This window comes from Belonocnema kinseyi, chromosome 3 (genome assembly GCF_010883055.1).
Source record: "Belonocnema kinseyi isolate 2016_QV_RU_SX_M_011 chromosome 3, B_treatae_v1, whole genome shotgun sequence".
NCBI lineage: Eukaryota > Metazoa > Arthropoda > Insecta > Hymenoptera > Cynipidae > Belonocnema > Belonocnema kinseyi.
Genome location: NC_046659.1, coordinates 127385201 through 127393052, shown reverse-complemented (window position 1 = coordinate 127393052; position 7852 = coordinate 127385201).

The window sequence follows — 7852 nt, the reverse complement described above, 5'->3', positions numbered from 1 at the left end:
GTGGCCCTAATAATTTGGGACACCGATTTTTTCGAAAAAATGCCCAAATAAATAAACGAATGGAATTGCGAGCTCTATATTTTAGGAAAAATCGTTAACTCGACTTATTTATTCACTCAAAAAATTTGGTGCAGTTTGTTCCAATAGAAAAAAATTATCCTTAAAAAATGGGGTGGCCCTATAAATATGGGACACACTGTACAGTCATGGAACAGAAGACCTAAGAAGCTTGCTTTTGTTCATGTGGATAAGCTTTCTTGTCCCAATATTAAGGGATCTTAGCTCCTTTTTCGTCAATGGAAATACTCCAAATGAATAGAGTACTACCGGGACGAAAAGCATGTTCGTACCAGATAGTTTATTCCTCGCCGACAGTTCAGAAGACCAAATCTGCCGGATGATACGTTTGTATATGCTTTGGAGAGTATCCTTTATAGAGGTCACATCCTGAATGCGGCTCTGTGGCACGCCCAGGTATGTATAAGTCTCTCCAGCGCAAAGGTGTCATATAGCGCTTCTATCAACGAGCTCAGGATCTTCAGGGATGCGATTAAGTTTTCCTCGCTTCAAATAAACCTTAGAAAATTTGTCTAATCCATATTCCATTCCAATTTCCTTAGTATATCGTTCGACACGCTGGTAGAATTCTGCATATTTGCAGACACATCTATCGATGAGCTGGTTCTCCCGGCATCCCTCTACGCCTTTCTTTGAGCTTCGTTGTTCACACATTTCTTGCCACACAGGTTCCATTTCCCGAACAATACTATCATTTAGGATAGCTGTGAATATCTTATACAGTGTGTTGAGACAAGCGATTGGCCTGTAATTCTTGGGTTCAGCTAGATTCCCTATCTTCGACATGAGTATTGTGCGCATTTCCACCAACCACTCCGGAATCGGCTCTTCCGAATTTAAATATGATGTGAAAATACGGGCCAAATGCTGATGGGTTGAAGGAAAATTCTTCCACCAGAAGGTTTTGATAAAATCTGGTCCTGGTGCGGAATAGTTCTTCATCCCTCTTAATACTTTTTTCACCTCCTCGGGAGTGATGGGTTGGCATTTTTCATCAGGTAATAATGAGGGCATCACACAGCTCCTTGAAGCTATTTATATTTTCTGAGCCTTTGTCCAGTCTATTCTGCACTTCGTAGACTTCTTTCCAAAATACTTTGACCTCATGTGGTTTGGGCGGGTGGTCGACAGTAACTGGAGGGTCCAGGAAGAGTCGAGATGGGTCAGAGAGAAACTGTTGATTTTGTTTGACCCACCTCTCCCTCCGCTCTAGACTTCTTTTAACGTCAGTTAGTATCCGTGTTCTCTCAACAAGATGTTGCCTGACGGTTAGAAGCTTTGACTTGTTAAGTGTGTGATAACGGGTCCGCAGTTTACGCGCGAACTTTCGAACCTTGGCGGTAAAATTCCTGCCAGATGTGATATAGTCAATCATACACTGAATGCGGGATGCGTACAATCTTGTCCAACCTATCTTTATAGCAAGTGGATGCAAGTTATAGTACTATTATTATTATTATTAATATTCTGGGTTAAGAATTTAAAATATATGTATATATTTATTTATTTTTTAAGTTAAAGACCATCTGGAACCTACTTCTAGCACGTGGTTTATCGTTAATAATAAACTAGTATGGAAACTAGAAGTAAATCCTGTGGAACATCCGCCCCCGCCTGGACAACGTTTTCCAGTATATAGCTACGACCCAGTATCAATTAAACTCTTACCTGATGGAAATAAACGAAAAATTGTACCTACTGATATAATAACACGGTTTGAGTATCCTTTCGGTATAAGATTTTGTACTTTCTCACTGCATCTTTCTAAACGCTATCCGCAACTTATGGGAGGTTTTCTGCCTAAGATTAACACCTGGTCAAATGATGTACAATTGATTTGCTAAATAACGGAAGTAAAAAAATGTTCAGCAGTGTGCTCAATATTGCTCTTCAATTGCTTTATTTTTTTTAACTGCCATACATTAAATTAAATTATTGACGCATTCAGGCATTTTGATAAAAGCTTGATGCATGCGATTATTTTAATTAGATTATTTCAATTAATAATTGGAACAGCAAAAAAGAAGCATTGCTGACTTTCTCTGAAGAGGTGTATTAAACACGAAAATTTATCCGATATAAATCAAATTTACCTTTGCATGGAGAATAAAATAAATATTACGATAAAAAATAGCAAAATGCTTACTTCATTTAATTGAACCTCTTCCCAAATATATCAGTTTTATGTTTTTTGTCCATTAGCGTATTTTTTTGATTCCCATTAAAATCAATCCTGCTCATACTTCAAGTGAAGGGCGGGAAGACTAAAGGGGCTAAACGCCACTTATTTTGAATATTACTACCACGTTGCTGGAATTGCAAAATTGTGAATATTCTTGTACTTATTGATTTTTGAAATCGGCCTGCAGGGTAACTCCATGAGTGCGAAAATTCTGTTAAGTATTCTAACTACGTGCAATTCAAGAAAAAATTATTTTGTAACGAAATAGTTAAATTCTCAATTAAAAATTGTTAGTTTTAAATGAAATATTTCATGTTTTAACCAAAGATATGAATTTTCTACTAAAAATATGAATCTTCAATAAAAAAATGGTTTCTCAAAAAAGAATTAATTTTTAACTAAAAAATTGCATTTATATCTAAAACAATTTTTCGTTCACATTTTCAAAACTCAAATAAAGATTTTAAGCAAAGAGTACATTTTATACATTTTTCAAGCAAAAATTAAAAACCTGTATTTCAAGTAAAATCAATTCATTTTTTTAAAAGTAAGAAGCAAGTTTTTTTTTAAATTATTAAATTTTTAAACTAAATGGATAAACTTTTAACTAAAATCAAGCATGTTCGAAAAATTCAAACAAACAGTCGAATTTTCGAACTAGAAGATAAATTGTCTACAAAAAAGGAATACAAATTTTCAACAGTGAGCAGTGTTAGTAATTTATTTATTGCTATTATATTTTTTTGAGTAAGTATGGTGTTAGCGTAATGTCTCTTTGTTGAACAAACTCGGACGATTTTTCCTGCTGGTTTAGTGTCAATCTAGGTCTCAAATGGACCTTGGAATCTATTGTAGTTGCAGGCTCTTACTGGACCAGAAATTCAAGAAGGACAGACTGGGATCAGTTTTCCACGGAAGCAAGGAGTGCACTCTTAGAGGTGCCCAAGTCAATCAAAAAAAGTGACAGCCTGTTGATTCCAGCTAAGATTTTCATGGAAGCCATCATATCTACCTAAGAATGTAATTGTATCAACCCTGGCAAAACTGATGAACAATGAACCTTATTTACGACCACGAGGCATATTCATATAAGGGAAAAGGGAGCAATACGCAAGACAAAGCAAAAAGCTGTAAGAACTTTTCCTCAGACATCGATAAAGAAACAGAGGTAATTCGACTTGTGACTCAGCCAGACCCAAAATGTCGGTTGACCCAAGAGATTGTTTCTTTCCCAACAATGAGACTTGCTATGACTGGTCTGGCGTGAAGATATGTTCCGGGAGAGTGACGCCGTACGAGACAACTCTTCATTCCGAAAGCAGGCGGGATTGGTTTTACTTCACCTAAGGATTTACATCTAATTAGCGTCACATCTGTTCTAATAAAAACAGTTGAAAGACTTGCAATACGTCTACATATAGGGCAAGTCACTAGACTGAGACGGTCCTTCGCGCAGCAGTAGACTCAATTAAAAGACAACTGAACCAGAAGAAATCTTTTGTGGATAAAAATGGAATATTCTCTTGACATTTTGTATTTCTAAATTAAAAATTTATCTTCTTTAATAGAAACAACAATCATTTTTGATAAAAATGCAAATGTTTGATCGAAAATAAATCTCTGCTTTGCTTGAAGATTCGGGAACTTAGTTTGGCAATTTTGGTTAAACCTATTTCTGTTTCTTTGAAAGGTATATTACATTATTTAAAACTGATATTTTTTAATTTGAAATTTAACAGCCTTGGTGGTAATTAAACTAATTCTTGAAATTTTGTTTCTTCGCATTAGGAATTTTTTTGACTCAAAGTTTCCAAAAGTTAGGCAGTCATTTTTTTCATTTCTGAAACATTTTTATTTATTGAAAATTCGTGCTTTTGGATTAAAATTATTTTTTTTTATGAAACCTTCCTTCTATTTCGTTTAAAGAAATACCAGTTATGCTTTTTGGTTAAAAATTTAACTTGTTTTTTTTTTAAGTTGCAGTACATTTTTGAAAAGTCATATTTTATTGAAGATCCTGCGTTAAAAATATTACAACATTAGTGTTTAATATACTGTATCAAATTATTTTTTCAGAATAGAGTAACTAAACTATTTTTTTCCTTCCCTTAATCTACAGACATAAAGAGACTTATTTATTATTTTTTTTTTTTTGAGAAGAGAATTAGTTTTTGGAAGTTGAATCTTTTTTAAGCGTTTCTAAATTTATTTTTATATCTTTATTTCTCTAATGAAATGTAGTTTATATAAAATTAGAAACGTAGTTCTTCCCGCGTATTCACAAAGGTGATTTTTCATTTGAAAGCCTTCAAACGTATTTAAATTTTTTCCTTCCATATGAGTGTAAAATCAAAATTTTAATTTAATTTGAATTAACAATTGGTTGTTTCATATTATTTTAAATTCCTTTCTATCTGCAACGTTTTTATGAAAATTTTCATCATACAGGAATTAGTAACGTTCTTCATAAATATTTATTTTACAAATTAAAATTTAGCGTAATATAATTTAATGTAATTCAATTCAAATTTCCTAAATAAGGTTAAATAAATAATGGACCGAAAAAATATTGAAAATAAATCATGACACAAAATAATACGATAATAATAATAAAAATTGAAAAATAATTAAACAAATATTTTAAGCTAATTTAGACACAAGGTGTGAACAAATGAAGGTGAAATAGATGGTATGCGTGAATGTGATCATGCCAATATCATGATTTTTTTAGGAAAAATATCGCTAGAGTTGACTTAGTCTTTTTTACAAGTATGGTTATCAGCATCTAATTGTTTAAATAAGAATAAAAATCTTACAGAAATGCTTTCTTTTTTTTAATACATCTACTTAGTATTTAAGATTTTTGTGTACATTTCTGGTTTCATACATGCATTATAATGTCTTTTTCAACAATTTCAAGCAACATTCATTTTCGATTTTTTCTAGAAATTTTCTGAAATCTTTTAAAATATCCAAGGTTGTACTACAAGATTTACTGAAGTAGTGTAACAAAATTTTTTATCTTCTCACCTCCACAACAAGTACAGAAACGAGCCTTGGAAATACAAGGCTTCAGCTAAATAAAAATATTATTCAATAAATGAAAAAATGTTACGAAATATTTTATTATTATAAATCGTTTAATAAGAATCATTTTAAATGGAATTTTTATAATTCTCATTCCACATTGAACGTGGAAGAAGACAAAAAATTTTAGAAGGTACCTATCTGAGTTGGCGAACATAAAATGCATTTAGATTTTAAATTCCTTATGAAAATCTGTACTAGCAACGACCTGCTTAAATCATAGGAACTAAAATAGCTTTTTCGCAAGGAAAAAATTTGACGAGTTTGCAATGAATTTTTAAATATGTTTAAATTTATTCATAAATTATTTCTAGCAAATTGAAAACTTATAGTTTATAAAAATGAGAAAGTTAAATGGGTTATTGAAAGCGTGAAGGGGGCAACGAAACTATAAAGAAAACAATATACCATTTTATAATTGAATGTATAAATTAAATTCAATAAACAAATTTTTTGTTTTGTAAAAAACGGTAAAAACAACGCGGGATGAAGACCTTTTAAGTAGAAAATTCATGTATTTTAATACCAACTATTCTCTGTTGGTGTAAAATTATATTTTCCGATTCAGAATTTATTGCTTTTGAATGCGAAAGACGTCTTTCTTATTAAAAATTCTTGGGCAGAAAATTATTTTTGTTATTGAAAGTTAATTTTTAAACCTAAGATTCAAATAACCACATAAAAAATGTTATAGAAATTCTGTCTTTTTGATAGGAAATTTAGTTTTCTTGGGGAGGGGGGCTGAAAAAGTTAAAATATTTTATTCAAAATATATTATATTTGCTTAAGAACTTATTTCCCTAATGAAACAGTTTCTATTTTTTTCTACTTCTTTTGAAGTTCACCCTTTTTCGAGAATTCCCCTTTCTTTGGTAGGAAGTTCGGCTCTTAGATAAAAATTCTATTTTAAAATAACTGTAGTTGATAGAAAATTTATGTTTTTTGTTGGAAGTTATTGTTTGTTCATAGATAATTAATCTTTCTGGTTTGAAGTTGATTTATTTGGTTAACATTATTTTTTTACTTCAAATTTATATTAATTAAATACAATTTTTACTTTTATTTAGAAATGTTTATCTGTAACTGACATTTATTCGCTTTGGCAAATAAAATTTTTTGGAGGTTATCATTTTAAAAACATTTCCGTGTTGAAATGTTGTCACAGGCTTATACTGTCCAACATGTCGAAGGCATTTTTGGTTCGAGTTGGATTTTTTTATTTGATCATTTTGCACAGGGCTGTACCGGTGTAAATCATGAGTCACGGACGCATTTTTATAATGAAATGAAGTGATCTGATCCGAGCTGTCTGCCCAGATATAATGGACAAAGCCTGGTTTTTACCCCATCATTGACGGACTGGGTTGCAGTCAAGTACACGATGGGGGGACCTACAGCTTAAGGTGGATTCCGAACCACCAGAACCTCAGTTAAGGTACAATGAAAAATTTCTAGAGGTACCGGCTCAGGGATCGAACCCCGGACCTCTGAGGTGAAGTCCGAGTGTCTAACCAACTGAGCCACACATTATTATTATTTCTGAGTTGAAATTTATTTTTATTATTATCATTATTATTATAAATGATATTATGGGTTAAAACCGTCATAGTCCCTGACGCTTGGGTTATCTGGTTGTTTGCTTAAAGTCTTATTTCTCTAATTAAAAAAATTACCCGTTGCTGCACACATTAATTCTACACAAAATATATTTTACACAACGTACACTAATCCTAATTTTTCTACACTAAATATTTTATACACCAATTATTTAATACAGAAAATGTAATTCTGTTATATTTTTCCTACGCAACAATTTTTCCTCGCAGAATGTTTCCTACAAAGAATTGAATATTTTGTTAATATTGCAATTTAGTAGTTTTTTAGCATCTCTTTAAAAACAACGGTATTTAAAAAAAAAACAGGTTGACAATTATTATTTATATTTGGTGAATGCCAAATTCCAAAGTATTTTCTAAGTAATTTGATATTGTGTAAATAATTATTATTTGTTGAAATAAATTTTCGACTCTAAAACGGGAAAAGTTCAAAGCAATTTTTTTCTCCTTATTCTTTAGAGTTATTATTTTCAGGAACTGATTACAAATTTAATTAATGTTAAAAGTAATTTACCTTTTAACTGCATTTGGCCATTATTTAAAAAATTATTCATCTTTTACTGGCGCCTTTGAATAATAAGTGTGAAGAAGATTCTAGTTTCTTTGTATTTTATACATTATGTAGCTTATTGTCCTTATTATGTTATTTTAGAACTTATCACTAATAAAAAATAATAATTTTTTTACACATTTTTATTTTAGTTAAGTTAATTGTTTATATCATTGAAAATTGTATCTGACAAATAATTCACCAACATCAGTTCCAGAAAATAATAAATTGTTACAATTTACAGAGTAAGTAATTTTTTAAACAAATTTAAACTCTTTAAAGAATTGCTAAATATTTCAAACGAAGAAAAATTACTTTTAAAATTGGCTAAATGTGTCA